Consider the following 16,294-nt stretch of genomic DNA (forward strand, 5'->3'; position numbering starts at 1 on the left):
CAAATTCACGTCCATTGAGTCAGTGATGCCATCCAGCCATCTCATCCTCTGTCGTCCCCTTCTCCTCCTGCCCCCAATCCCTCCCAGCATCAGAGTCTTTTCCAATGAGTCGACTCTTCACATGAGGTGGCAAAAGTACTGGAGTTTCAGCTTTAGCATCGTTCCTTCCAAAGAACACCCAGGGCTGATCTCCTTCAGAATGGACTGGCTGGATCTCCTTGCAGTCCAAGGGACTCTCAAGAGTCTTCTCCAACACCACAGTTCAAAAGCATCAATTCTTTGGTGTTCAGCTTTCTTCACAGTCCAACTCTCACATCCATACATGACCACTGGAAAAACCGTAGCCTCGACTAGATGGACCTTTGTTGGCAAAGTAATGTCTCTGCTTTTGTGTATGCTATCTAGGTTGGTCATAGCTTTCCTTCCAAGGAGTAAGTGTCTTTTAATTTCATGACTGCAATCACCATCTGCAGTGACTTTGGAGCCCCCCAAAATAAAGTCTGACACTGTTTCCACTGTTTCCCCCATCTATTTCCCATGAAGTGATGGGACCAGATGCCATGGTATTAGTATTATGAATGTTGAGCTTTAAGCCAACTTTTTCACTCTCCTCTTTCATTTTCATAAAGAGGCTTTTGAGTTCCTCTTCACTTTCTGCCATAAGTGTTTGCCTTATGTATTGAGGTACTCCTATTTTGGGTGCATAGATATTTACAATTGTTATGTCTTTTTCTTGGATTGATCCCTTGATCATTATGTAGTGTCCTTCTTTGTGTTTTATGATATTCTTTATTTTAAAGTCTGTTTTGTCTGAAACAAGGATTGCTACTCCAGCTTTCTTTTGGTTTCCATTCGCATGGAATATCTTTTTCCAACCCTTTACTTTTAGTCTGCATGTGTCTCTAAGTCTGAAGTGGGTCTCCTGTAGGCAGCATATATATGGGTCTTAGTTTTGTATCCATTCAGTCAGTCTGTATCTTTGGTTGGTGCATTTAATCCATTTACATTTAAGGTAATTATTGATACATATGTTCCTATTGGCATTTTCTTGATTGTTTTGGAGTTGTTTTTGTAGGTCTTTCCTTTCTTTTGTGTTTACTGGCTATGTAAGGCCCTTTTGGTATTTGTTGCAAGGCTGGTTTGGTGTGCTGAATTCTCTTAATTTCTGCTTGTTCATAAAGCTTTTTATTTCTCCGTCAATTTTGAATGAGATCTTTGCTGGATATAGTAATCACGGTTGTAGATTTTTCTCTTTTAGTACTTTAAATATATCCTGCCATTCCCTTCTGGTCTATGGAGTTTCTGCTGAAAGATCCTCTGTTAATCATATGGGTTTTCCCTTGTATGTTACTTGTTGCTTTTCCCTTGCTGCTTTTAATACTCCTTCTTTGTGCTTAATCTCTGTTAGCTTGATTATTATGTGGCTCAATGTGTTTCTTCTTGGGTTTAACCTGTAGGGGACTTTCTGTGCATCTTGGACTTGATTGACTATTTTCTTTCCCATGTTGAGAAAGTTTTCAACTATAATTAATTCAAAATTTTTCTCATTGCCTTTCTTTTTTTCTTCTTCCTCTGGGACCCTTATAACTTGACTATTGGTGCATTTAATATTGTCCCAAAGGTCTCTGAGGCTTTCCTCAAGTCTTTTCATTCCTTTCCCTTTATTCGGCTCTTCAGCAATTATTTCCACCATTCTATCCTTCAGCTCACTTATTCATTTCTCTGCCTCAGTTATTCTGCTATTGGTTCCTTTTAGAGTGTTTTTAATTTCAGTAATTGTGTTATTCATCTCTGTTTGCTTATTCTTTATTTCTTCTATTTTCTTGGTGATCGTATTAGTTATCATTCTTGTTATTGTTTTATTATATGGCAAAGGGAAGGAGATTTGCAGATGTAATTAAAGTGCCTAATCAGTTTGAACTTGAGTGAATCAATAGGGAGATTGTCTTTGGTGGGCTTAATTTAATCAGGTAAGCTCTTTCAAAAAAAGTTTAAGCTTTTTCACAGATTAGAGAGATTCACCCAGGCTTGAGGGAGCAAGCTGTCATGAGGGCTATGGCTATGAGGAAATTAATTCTGCCACAATCACATGAGTTTGGAAGAGGACCCTCAAGCCTCAGACAAGACCACAGTGTTAGTTGACTCCATGATTGCAGATTTGTGAGATCCAGCTTAGCTGTACCCTGACTTCTGACATACAGAAACTATGAGATAAATGGATGTTGTTTTAAATCACAAAGTTCCTGATAATTTATTACACAACAAAAGGAAAATAACAGACTTAATAAATGTGTTAAGTGTTAGTTCATAGTGCTTAGAATTGGTTATAGAATAAGAAAACTTGAAATATAATGAAAGCTTGTAACACATAGTAACTTGATAGAAAATCCCCAAGTTTGACTCTAATCCTAAAAATGTTCATGCATTACTGAAAATAAACTGTGAGTAGTTAAAAAAAATTATCAAGTATGCTAGAAGTAAAGGCCAAATTATCTTTATTTTCTCTAAATAGGCAGTATTAACAAATTTACTGTCATATGAAGCAACAAATTATGGAGCCAAAGAACATAGAAAGAAAAGGTATTATAGAAAATGTCAGGGAAATAACTACTGAAATATTGTATCATTTTCTAGGTATATACTACTTGTGGTATTTGTTTTTGAGATTGTAATTTCCTATAATTTTACTTCTCATTCTAAAAATTATTTTATATTCAATTTTATTCATAATTTTGTGTTTTTTAAAAAAGCCCAATTTTATAACTTTCAGGGCCTACAAACCATAAATTCTCTTCCCTGAATAATTTTAATGCTTTAAATTCAACCATACAAGGGCAGGAAGGGAGTGAAGAAGGTTCACATAAATGTGAACTTCTCTTTATTTCTCCATCTGGCTGATAGAGGAGGCTGTTGAATAAATCGGAAATGGCTTTCTGTATAAGATCAGAATAAACTCACAAAAACTTTCTTTCTTTACAATTTAAAGAGATATTCTGACATTTTTTACACAATGATATGTGAAGCATCTCAGACACTAGAGGCAAGCACTTCTGTTAAGACAGCCTCTCTTCCTAACACTCCACACAATCTCCTTCAGGAAGAGAAATCTAAATCTTCTGTCATACTTCAACCTCAGAGCAACCTGGGTTCAAGTCAGCCAGTCTTCAGACTTTTGTTTGTGCAGGATCTCCAAGAAAGGTTTTCACCACTTCTTCACTGCTCTGCCATGACTGTGGGGTCCACTTTGAGGTGCTTCCATTCCTGACTGACTGGCATTCCATTTTACTCCTTTGTCTGCACATGGAACATTGTTCCAATTTGACTTTGAATAGAGACTTTTTGTTTTAGCTGAGTTCATTGATTCAGCATTGATGTTTCAGGAGGAGCTAGATCCCAGTCAGTGACCCAGCCTGATGGCCACATCATTGTCTCTGAAGGACCCTGTCTGGAGCTGAGGTGCAACTACTCATCTTCTGTTCAAACAAATCTCTTCTGGTACATGCAGTACCCTAACCAAGGACTCCAGTTTCTCCTGAAGTATACGTCTAAAGACAGCCTTGTTTCAGACATCAACTGTTTTGAGGCTGAATTTAACAGGAGTGAGAACTCCCTCCATTGGAGGAAAACATCAGTCCATTGGAAAGACTCAGCCTAGCACTTCTGTGCTCTGAGTGATACAGTGCCTGGGACTTCAAGGAGAGCTGAACACAAACCGCCTGAGATCTGGTAGCTTAAAAGACTTGGGGTCTCAGACAGTGTTATTTTTAGGAAGTTGGCTTGTTCTTTGAAGACATATAGAATCCTGGAAGAGTTGGTTCTCAAAGACATCTTAGATTATTTTTCTTTTTCTTTTTTTTTTTTTTTTGGTTGTTGTTTGTTTTACAAAATAAAAAATATTGTTTTCTTAAGTTCAGTGTTCTCTATGGAATTGACGATGGTAGGTAGCGCTTCCTGTCAGTGTCACCTGAGCAGGGTTTGTGGGCTGAGCTGATTGGTTGCAGGAGCAGGAACATTTCCAGTCAAGTCATGACCCTCACCACTCAGGGTTTACTATGTATCCTAGGGTGAAAATTTCCCAGCAACAAAGCAAAGTGTCATGAAGAGGCAAGTGGACACTGTGCTGGGGCTTCTGTTTGCCCAGGTTTGCTGTGAGTTGGGGCTGCCCCACAGGGGAATCTGAAGGATTGAGTAGCTGTAGTGTTGTGGGAGGGAGAAGCAGGAGCTCACAAGTTCTACAGACTTTCTATCCTCATCATTCCTGAGGGCACTTTCAGGGTTTTGCAGGAGCTCTGTGGCTCAGCTGGTAAAGAATTGCCTGCAATGCGGGAGATGTGGGTTCGATCCCTGGGTTGGGAAGATCCCCTGGAGAAGGGAAATGCTACCCACTCCAGTTTTCTGGCCTGGAGAATTCCATGGACTGTATATAGTCCATGGGGTCGCAAGGAGTGGGACGTGACTGAGCGACTGACACTACTGTGACCCTCACCTGTGACTGTTTCGCTCTTTCTCATCAGGTGTGAGAGGGGTGGATGTGGAGCAGAGTCCCCCAGCCCTGAGTCTACAGGAGGGAGCCAACTCTACACTGTGGTGTAATTTCTCCACCCTCACAGACAATGTGTAGTGGTTCCGTCAGAACCCCGGGGGCCGCCTCATCTGTCTGTTTTACATTCCTTCAGGGACAAAGCAGGATGGAAGATTAAACACCATGACAGCACCTACAGAACGCCGCAGCTCACTGCATGTTTCCTCTTCGCAGACCACAGACTCAGGCACTTACTTCTGTGCTGTGCAGCGTAGTGCTCCCCAAGCACCTGCAGCCTGTACTCAAACCCTCCGCGGGGCTCAGCCCCTCCTCCAGACACAGTCACACCATGACGCCGTTACCAGGTATTTGCCCTGTTTAGTATTTCTTACCTACACTAGTACAGTTTTAACCACAAACACTTTTTGGCCCAACGAATTTGGGATTTGGTCTTTTCCCTTCTGAATATCTCCTATATTTCCCTCTGCACTAGAACCTCTGCCTTGTAGCTGGGAGAGTATCTAGATAAGACTACAGATTTAAAGTAAATATTTAAATGCAATATGCTGGACACCAAAATGATAAAAAGTGAAAGGATCTAAAAGGAGAGAAAATGACTCCACTAAAGATGTTATCCAGTTTAGTTGGGTCTCTCAAGAATATTCAAATCTGCCTTACCATAATTGCAAATACAAATAACTCATAATTGCAATTACTCACGTTTGCAAATTGCAAATACTCACATCTCATCCTATGACTAGGGCAAAGCAAACAGAAAATATCTGTTCAGTGTTCATATATGAATTGATCACTTGAAACAAATTTATCCTCTTTCAGTTCTGGATGCAAGAGTCTAAAATCAGTTTCACTGGCTACAGTCAAGTTTTTGGCAGGGTTGATTCTTTCCCTTCACTGTGCATTACCTAGTTTTAATTTATTTATTTTGTAAGTGGAAGTTTCTACCTCTTAATCCCCTTCACCTATTTCACCCCTACACCCACCCCTTTCCCCTTAGTAACCAATAGTTTGTGCCCTATACGTCTGAGTCTGTTTCTGTTTTGTTATATTTGTTAATTTGTTTTGCTTTTAGATTTCATATAAAAGTGAAAGCACAAAGTATTTGTCTTTCTCTATCTGACATTTCGCTAAGTGGAATATCCTCCAGGTCTATCATGCAGTTCCAGCTGGCAAAATTTTATTCTTTTTTATGGCTAGTAATATTCTATTGTACACACACACACACACACACACACACACTCACACATATATATCTTCTAGATCCATTCATATGAGTGAAAACTGAGGTTGTTTCTATATATCTTCAGTATTGGAAACAATGTTGCAATGAACATTTGGGTGCATAGATATTTTTGAATTAGTGTTTTTGTTTTCTTCTGATAGATACCCAGGAATGGAATTGCTGATGTAATTCATGTGCGTATAATGCATGTGCATGCTAAGTCATTGCAGTCATGTTCGACTCTGCAACCTCATGGAAATATAGATCACCAGGCTCCTCTGTCTCTAGAAATTTTCCCAACAAGAATACTGGAGTGGGCTGCCATTTCCTACTCCAGAGGATCTTCCTGACCCGGGGATTGAAACTGTGTCTCCTGCATTGAAGGTGGATTCTTTATTGCTGAGCCACTTGGGAAGACCTGAATCATATAATAGTTATATTTTTATTTTGGGGGGGAATCTTCATACTGTTTTGAATAGAGGCTACACCAGCTTACTTTCCCAGCAAGAATACACAAGTTTTCCCTTTTCTCCACATCCTTGACAATACTCAATTATTTTTCATTTTTGTCATGATAGTATTCTGGTAGGAGTGAGGTGATATCTCATTGTGGTTTTGATTTGCATTTACCTGATGGTTAGAGATGTTGAACATCTTTTCACGTGTCTGTTTACCATCTGTATGTTTCTTTGGAAAAATGCCTATTCATGTCCTCTGCCTGTGGTTTTGATATTGTGTGCAAAAGTTTTTTTTAATATATTCTGGACATTAACCCCTTATTGACCAATCACTTCCAAATATCTTCTCCCATTTGATAGGTTGCCTTTTTTGTGTGTTAATGGTTTCTTTCACTGTGCAAAATATTTTAATTTAATTAGGCCCTATTTTCTGTATTGTTTCTCTTTTGTCCTTGCCTGAGGAAATAGAGACAAAAATATGGCAAAGATGAATGTCATAAAGCATATTGCCTATACTTTCTTTAAGAATTTATGAGTTCAGGTCTTATATTTAAGTCTCTAATCCATTTTGAGTTTATTTTAGTATATGCTGTGAGAAAATATTCTAATTTCATTCTTTAACATATAGCTGTCTAGTTGTCTAACTCCACTTATAGAAGAAGCAGACTTTCCCCCAATTGCTTATTCTTGCCTCCTTTGTTATAGATTGAATATGTATACAAGGGGTAAAATCTGGACTCCCTATTCTGTTCCATTGACTGAATCTCTGTTTTTAGGCCAGCAATGTGTATTTTAGATTATAACACCTTTGAAGCATATTTTGATGTCAGGGACTGTGATACCTTCAACTTTGTTCTTTCTTTCAAAATTGCTTTGACTATTTGTGGTCTTTTGTGGTTCTATACAAATTTTAAGATTATTTGTTCCAGTTCCGTTAAAAATGCCATGACTATTTTGAGAGGGGTTGCATTAATTCTATAAATTGCTCTGATTCAGATGAAATTTTAACATTGTTTGTTCTTTAAACCCATGAACATTAAATATTTTTATATTTACTTGCATTATCTTCAATTTTCTTCATCGATATCTTATAGCTTTCAGAGTGACATCAGTATAATTCTAGGGCACATTATCTAATAAGTACAATTCTCCTTGTAGAGGCAACAAAATTGAATATCCAGATCCTCCTCAAAGTCTAATAAATAAGATTCAATGTCAGATTTCAAAAGAACAATATTTTATTACTGTTACAGTTTCATAAAAACACATACAAATAAATAGATTCTGAAAGTCAGAAGAACTGATGTTTCTTCATTCCATGTTAAAGTAATTTTATTTACTAAAAAATCTAAATAGAGCCCTAAAAACCCAGTTAAGAAAAAACAAGATCAGTTAATTATTTTAGACAAGATAGCTTTTCACCAAGAAAGCTGAAAATCTGTGGTGGCAGATTCATGTTGATGTGTGGCAGAACCAATACCATATTGTAAAGTAATTAGCCTCCAATTAAAATAAATAAATGTAAATTAAAATAAATAAATAAATTAAAAGTCATTGTTTCTGAATAGAGGAAAGGTAAGTATAGGCTAAATGAATGACAAGTAAGTAAGTTACAAAAAGAGTGCATAGCCTACATTAAATTCTATCTTAAATGAGCTGGTAAAATTATTTTACTGAATGATTATCAATTTTTGTCAACTTGTTTAAAATTCAGTTCCCCTCAGCTCATATCTTTAATACTAATTGTTTTTTTCTATATTCCTTTTCAGGATCTGCCTAACTCAAATTACCAGGAAAAGACAAGTAGACAAAATAAAGTTTATGGTAAGCCAGACTTTTTTCCCATATGTGCACAGACCATGTGGTCTATGAACATGACAAACCCCACTTCCTGCTGGGGGGAGTCACACAGGTACCGGGTAGTATGTATACGTGCTGCCAGGCACTCAAAGACACTGAACTCTCAGCTTGAGGCAGAAACTAAGCACATTTGAGCAGGGGAATCCATGCCTCATGTCACTCTCCAGCCTGCTCTGGGTGTTCCTGGCCTTCACCTTCTCTGGTAGGGATGCTTCCAAACACGGGTGCGAGTGTTCAGGGTGAAAGGACTGCACACAGGTGCACGGTGCTTCACAGGGACTTGGGAGGAAAGGAGGGTTGGAGAAAAGCATACTTATAATGATTTCAATTTGGGTTTTCTTTGGGTCCCAAATTAGTCTAATTCCTAAATTATTTTGTTCATTACTTCAGCTATGTTTCCTGATTTTTTCCCCACAGGATCTGGTGTGGCGCAGAGAGTTATTCAAGACCAGCCAGACACATCCAGTCAACTGGGACAGTCAGTCACCCTGAATTGTCGGTATGGAACAACCGGGAGCTATTACTACGTGTTTTGGTACAAGCTGCTTCCCAATGGAGAGATGATTTACCTTATTGGTCATTCGGGCCAGAATGCAAGGAATGGCCGCTACTCTGTAAATTTTCAGAAAGCTAGTAAATCCAGCAGCCTCACCATTTCAGACTTACAGCTGGAAGATTCTGCCGAGTATTTCTGTGCTCTCTGGGAGCTCACAGTGTTTGAAGTAATAGGAAAAGCTAAACAAAAACCCCAGAGTTTAATAAAAGAGAGCTTCCCTGATGCAGAACTCCAGCTGAAATACGCACCTGCAGATCCCAGACCAGAAATGGTAGTCGTGTGGTTGCTTAATCTGTGGTGTGGAACTTCCTTTTAAGTCACTTAGGAACAGATGTCCAGACTAACTTTCTAGTAATACGTTCTCAGTCTTAATTTTTTTAAATTTTATATCAATCATACAGAACATGTGCAAAGTTGTCTAAATTTGAAAACTTGCCCTGTAATAATTTAATGTGGCAACTGCATCTAAAAAAAAATCTCACATCATAAATCTGGGTTTAATTTTCAGAAATTGTTATGAATATAATTTTCTTAATCTTTTCTTCTTAGGTTTTGTGTCAGTTAGGGTACAATCAGAAAGGTAGAACCACTGTGATACAGAATGAGAGACTCATTTTAAGTAATAGAACTCTCAGGCAATTGCTAGAGTTGGTGGAGGAGTTTATACAAAGCTGTTATCTTTGCATCTTGTGCTGAGCCTGAATTTACTTTAAATGAACTAGAGTGTCATTTGGAAAGGGAAATAGGATATGAACAAAAGCATGGGAAAACTGACATTTAAGGACATACTAGAACCCATGAGGACGACTGGAACCCACAAAGACACACTAAAAACTTGTCTGTCTCTCACTTCCTTCAATCTCATGGTAGTGGGTGACCTTCAGGAGAAGTGGATATTTATCACCATGCTACATGCACATTGGCCCAAGACAGAGAGATGATGAGGAAGAGATCTGGTTGGAGGTTAAGGAGCTGTAAGTCAACAATAAGATGAGCTAGTAGATCAGCAGCAACACGTGTGAGTTGCATAGTTACTGGAGCCATGCACCAACCAGCAGGGCATAAAAAAATGTGCTACTTTATGACAACTACCTTCTAAACTTTGAACAATCTTTTTTATGGCCAACCCTAATCCAGAACAATACAGAGAAACAAATTGCGAGTCATAGATTTCCAGCCAGTAGAGACACTACAAAGCTATTCCAGTACCTTCTATGTCAACTGGTCATCCATCTATACTTCTTTTAACAACACACTTTCAAATAAAGAAAATGGCAAAACTATGCTTCTTGTTAATACGATTATTATTCCCCATTTGACCATAATCAACATAAACTTTTCCTGAAAAGAGTATACCAGGTTTGTGCATGAGTACTAAGTTGCTTCAGCCACATCCAACTCTTCATGACCCTAGGTACTGTAGCCCACCAGGCTCCTCTGTCCATGAGATTCTCCAGGCAAGAATACTGGAGTGCGTTGCCACACCCTCTTCAAGGGATATCCAGTTCAGTTCAGTCGCTCAGTTGTGTCCAACTCTTTGCAACCCCATGAATTGCAGCACGCCAGGCCTCCCTGTCCATCACCAACTCCCGGAGTTCACGGAGACTCAGTCCATAGAGTCAGTGATGCCATCCAGCCATTTCATTGTCTGTCGTCCCCTTCTCCTCCTGCCCCCAATCCCTCCCAGCATCAGAGTCTTTTCCAATGAGTCAACTCTTCATATGAAGTGGCCAAAGTACTGGAGTTTCAGCTTCAGCATCATTCCTTCCAAAGACATCCCAGGGCTGATCTCCTTCAGAATGGACTGGTTGGATCTCCTTGCAGTCCAAGGGACTCTCAAGAGTCTTCTCCAACACCACAGTTCAAAAGCATCAATTCTTCGGCGCTCAACTTTCTTCACAGTTCAACTCTCACATCCATACATGACCACAGGAAAAACCATAGCCTTGACTAGCCGCACCTTTGTTGGCAAAGTAATGTCTCTGCTTTTGAATATGCTATCTAGGTTGGACATAACTTTCCTTCCAAGGAGTAAGCGTCTTTTGATTTCATGGCTGCAGTCACCATCTGCAGTGATTTTGGAGCCCCCCAAAATAAAGTCTGACACTGTTGAGCTTCAGAAGACAGTCACCAGAGATGCAAGAGGGAGAACTAGGGAAGATCTGGAACCTCAGTAGCAATTTTGTGCCCTTATATGCCATGGGGGTTTGGGGATTCCTATGAAGGAACCACGGAGAATCCAAGGACAATCTATTATAAAATAACTCAGTTAGGTCTTCCCTGGAGGCTCAGTAGTAAAGAATCTGCCTGCCAAAGCAGGAGACGTTGGTTCAACCCCTGATACAGGAGGATCCCAAATGTCACGCAGCAGCTAATCCTGTGCACCACAACTATTGAGTCTGTGCTCTAGAGCCTGTGCTCCACAGTAAGGGAAGCCACCGCAATGAGAAGTGCAACGACACTTCAGCTGTTTATAAAGCCATAGTCCTTTCTTTAGTAAATTATGCCCTGTGTGTGCTAAGTGAACTAAAATTATTCACTGTGTATCTGACTTACAGATTGACTCCTTTCACTTCTAGGGAATCAATTACTCTGTCGTTCAGTTGTTGTTTAGTTGCTAAAGTTGTGTCTGCATTTTTTGTGACCCTGAATCCCAACTAACTTTAAAACGTTTTAAGGGCTCAGCCTCAAATGAAATACCTCACAATGAAGAATAAAAATATCAAGCTCCATAGCAGGAGTAATTATTTTTTAAACTGTATGTCTGAATGCACTTAAAAAAAAAAAAAAAACTATCCTCAAAAGTTTTCCAAAAAATGACACAAAAGCATAGGTGAAGTCAACTTAGCCAGAAATAACTATTAATTTGGGCACTTTGAGGTAAGTTGAAACAGGTTTAGTATTTCTCTTGGTTTCTAAAAGTCAGTGTCTTTAATTAAAAATAAAACTAAAGTGAGATGACTGGTGTTTTGACATCCAACGACAGAGTAACCCCCTCTCTCTGCAGCTAGAGAACAGCCTGTGTAGCAATGAAGACCCAAAACACTCTAAATAAATAAATAAATAAAATTATAAAAAGAATAAGTTATTCTTATTGGGGTTTCTTTATGAGGTGTTGAAACAAAAATAAAATGTTTGAAATTTGATTAATTTGATGTAAATGACTTCATTAGATGAAATTTCAGAATAAAATGAAATAGAAATTTCATTCCTTCTATGTCAAGAAAGGGAAATATTTTTATTTTAGAAAACATATATATTGTTAATAGCTTTTAATATTTTTACTGATTAAGCAACATTTTAGGAGAAGTTTTGTCCTCATGACAACTATAATGAGAATTATAAGATTGTACTAAAGAGTATAACTGCATTCATGACAGCAACATGGTCAAATATTTGAATTTAGAAGACCCATTGGTTCTTGCTTCTTAAACCTTTAATAAGCTAATCACAGAGTTACAGCACAAATGAATATGATTTTACAGCCATTACCATTTGGTATTCCAATACTCAACTGGAGAGATTACAGAAGTCAGAAGCCTATTCTGTGTTCATTTGTCTGTGTGATATTTGCTGTTGTGAAGTTATGTGCTAAAGTTACCAGTTCACATGGTTTGGTGGGTAAGTGGGAAGAAAAGGGAGTTCATGGCTTATTGTTGGTCTTTTTTAGGGAAACTAGGGAGCAGTTTTATAATTCATCTTAGAATCAAAATCAGAAAGGCAAGAGAACAATCAGAACATGAATGAATATTTGCAGTCCCAGAATGATTCATGATGAATTTGTTTCAGATAACATCCCAGATTTTAGAAGAGATTAATTTACTACTAAATTTGGAAGTTTTAAGCAAAAAATCTCTTTCAATTTCATCCTTAGATATTAAACTCTGGCTTGTCCTTTACCAGGATTATCATTTATTAGTAAATCACAAGGGAAGGCAGAACAATGTTTAGGGCGGTCTAAATCTTCCAACCAGAGTGTCAGCACATTCAGACTTGATCCAGCCAGAAGCTACATTTTTCAGAGTCAGAGTCTATAATGCAGCTGAGGAAACATGCACCGTTACTGTCAGGAACTCAGAGCAAGGCCATATCAACAAAGGGGAAAAACCGCCTTCATGCTCTCCCTGCATTGTTGTGGGCATTTGTGGTGTCCTCTACTTAGTTACAAATAATTGGAAACCAGGAGGGCTGCTGCCTGCCAGCACCCAGAGGTGAAATGGAACAGAGGAGTAGATGTCTCAACTAAATATAAACTCTCCTCCCTGCATCACTCATTAATGTGTTACTTCGACTAAAATCTAAGAACTGGCACAGTTTTAGATCTTTCTGTACTTTCTTTTCTACTTGTCTATTTGCCTTTGGTTCTTTTATATTAATTCATCTATTAAAACAAAGAAATCAAATGAAAGATTGACAATGACATTCTACATGATTATGTACAGTATACAAAACTTCAGTCACCAAACAGTGTGGTGTCAACATTTACTAAGTGTTACAGATACCATATTTTGTAAGAGCGCACTGTAGCATTGTGGCACAGAAAAAGTCAGCATGCTTAACTTGATTTTACAGAGGAAAATAACAAACCACTAAGAAGAGAAACTGAACACTTTGGGGTAAAAAATATGACATAAGGACAATTTAAGGACACCTGATCTAATAAATACAATTCTACTTGTAAATGCAGCAGGATTGAATATACTTATGCTCTTCAAAGTCTACTAAATAAAACTCAATGTCAGATTTCAAAGATTAATATTTTTTCCTGTTAAGCATTTCATAAAAAAAAAAACACATACAACTGAATTGATTCTGAAAGTCAGGAGTGATGTTTTATCATTTGATATTGAAGTCACTGTATTTATTGAAAAATATAAACAAACACCTAGAGCCAAGTGAGAAAAGAAAAAGATACATTAATTATTTTGGAAAAGACTGCCTTTTGTCAAGAAAGCTAAGGGCTTCCCAGGTTGAGCTAGTGGTAAAGAACCCAGCTGGACATTCAGGAGACATGCGATGCTGGTTCAATCCCTGGGTCAGGAAGATTCCCTGGAGGAGGGCATGGAAACCCACTCCAGTATTCTTGGCTCTTCCCAGGTGGCGCTAGTGTTAAAGAACCCATCTGCCAGTGCAAGAGATGAGAGTTTGATCCCTGTGTTCTTGCCTGCAGAATCCCCATGGACAGAGGAGCCTGGCAGGTTACAGTCCATGGGGTTGGAAAGAGTTGCACATGATTGAAGCAACAGCACAGCACACACATAAGAAAGTTAAAGATCTGTGAGTTTGTTTTATTGTGTTTTTTTTTAAGAGTCATTAAATTCTGGATAAAGAAATATAAGCATAGGCTAAATGAATGACCAGAATGACCAGTAAGTAGATTACAGGAAGGATTCATAGTGTATACTAATATGTTTTGAATGGGCAGGCAAAATTATTATCAGTGTATGTCAACTTATTTAGTCTTCTTTTTCTCTCAGCTCAAACCTTTAACATGTATGTGTGTTAGTCGCCCAGTCGTGTCCAACTCTTTGGGACCCCATGCACTGTAACCACCAGACTCCTCTATCCATGGATTCTCCAAACAAGAACACTGGAGTGGGTTGCCATTCCCTTCTCCAGGGGATCTTCTTAACTCAGGGATCAAACCAGGGTCTCTTGAATTGCAGGTATATTCTTTACCATCTGAGCCATCAGGGAAGCCCTCACACACATAATACTAACTGCTTTCAGGATCTACTTCACATAATAATCAGGGAAAGAAAAGTAGAAAATTAAACATCTGTGAGCCAAAAGTTTTTCCCATCTGTGAAAAAGACCATGTGATTTATGACCATGACAAACCCCACTTCCTGTTTGAAGGAGTCACACAGGAACAAGTACTACGTATATGTGCTGCCAGGCACACAGAGACACTGAACTCTCAGCTTGAGGCAGAACTGAGCACATTTGTGCAGGGAATCCATGCCTCATGCTGCTCTCCAGGCTGCTCTGGGTGTTCCTGGCCATCACCTTCTCTGGTAGGGATGCTTCCAAGCCTGGGTGTGAGAGGTCAGGGTGAAAGGCCTGCACACAGACACGTGGAGCTTCACAGGGACTTGGGGAGGAAAGGAGGGTTGGGGAAAAAGAAGCATTTTATAATTTCAATTTGGTTTGTCTCTGGATCCTAAATTAATCTAAATCCCACACTATTTTATTTACTACTTCATCTCTGTTTTCTGTTTTTTTCCCTATAGGATCCAGTGTGGCCCAGCAAGTAACTCAAGTCCAGACAGCTGTATCCAGTCAAGTGGGGCAGACAGTCACCCTGAATTGTCGATATGAAGTAAGTTGGACGGACTACTACTACATTTTTTGGTATAAACAGCTTCCCAGGGGAGAGATGACTTTTCTTATTCATCAGTATTCAGAATACGGTAACGCAAGGAACGGCTGCTACTCTGTAAACTTCCATAAAGAACATAAATACATCAGCCTCATCATTTCAGCCTTACAGCTCGAAGACTCTGCAGAGTACTTCTGTGCTCTCTGGGAGCTCACAGTGCTTGAAGTAATGGGAAAAGGTGAACAAAAACCCCAGAGCTTAATAAGAGAGAGCCCCACTGCTTCAGGACCTCAGTTGAAGTGCACACCTGCACATCCCAGAAGAGATGGTAGTCCTGTGGTTGCTTCATCTGTGATCTGGATCAGAGGATTTAATTCTATATAAAAGCTCCTTCTAGGTGGATCACCAGGCCACAGCTGGAACCAGGTGGGCCTGCCCCACAGGAACTGGAGCTGGAAGAAGACAGGGAATCACTGTGGTTTCTCCTTCCCATTGGTTCCCCAGTTTCCCACCACTGCTTTGGGTCCCCCATTTGAGCAGGAGGCCAGTAGACGCTAGAACTGGGAAAGCATATCTTATCTCCTGCAACTCCTTTCTGGTGTATCCACTTCACAGCTCTTGCCTCTCCTTTCACTAAGAGTTTCCTCTGATTGCCCAGGTTGATACAGGCTTTCAGCTCTTGCTAGTATCTTGATGCTTCCCATCTCTTCTTTGTTTTCCTTAACCCTGCCTGCAAATCTATAAATATTCCCTTCATTAAACTTTGTAGTTAAATCTTCAAGTAAATCAAAGATCTTTCTATATTTGGAAGCAGGTGTCCACAGTAACTTTCTACTGATACATTCTTCTCTTGAACTTTGGACTTTAAATCAATCATACAGAACATGTGTAAACTTGTTTAAAGCTATAAACTTGTTCCATTATAATTTAAAGTGACTGCTTCACTAAAATACACTCACATCACAAATCTGGGTATAGTTATCTGGAATCGTTATGAAAATCATTTCCTTAGTCCTTTCTTCTTAGACTTTGTGTCACTTAAGGTACAATCAGGGAAGCAGACCATCAGTGATGTCGAATAAGAGATTAGTTGTATATAAAGATTAGAACTCAGGCAGTTGCTAGAGTTGATGGAGTAGTCTATACAAGCAGAAAAGATATAAGCACTCTAATGTTCATTGCAGCACTAATTACAGTAGGTGGACATGGAAGCAACCTAAATGTCCAATGATGGAATAATAGATAAAAAAGATATGGCATATATACACAATTGAATATTATTCAGCCATGAGAAAGAACAAAACAGTGCCATTTGCAGTGGCATGGATGGACCCAA

The 16,294-nt window shown here is 38.9% G+C and overlaps 1 pseudogene; it reads left to right on the forward strand.

Annotated features, from left to right (window-relative positions):
• The first annotated feature begins 4,096 nt into the window (after positions 1 to 4,096).
• Positions 4,097 to 8,000, forward strand: LOC112577818 (annotated as a pseudogene).
• Positions 8,001 to 16,294: the final 8,294 nt, after the last annotated feature.

Source organism: Bubalus bubalis, chromosome 11, assembly GCF_019923935.1.
Source record: "Bubalus bubalis isolate 160015118507 breed Murrah chromosome 11, NDDB_SH_1, whole genome shotgun sequence".
NCBI lineage: Eukaryota > Metazoa > Chordata > Mammalia > Artiodactyla > Bovidae > Bubalus > Bubalus bubalis.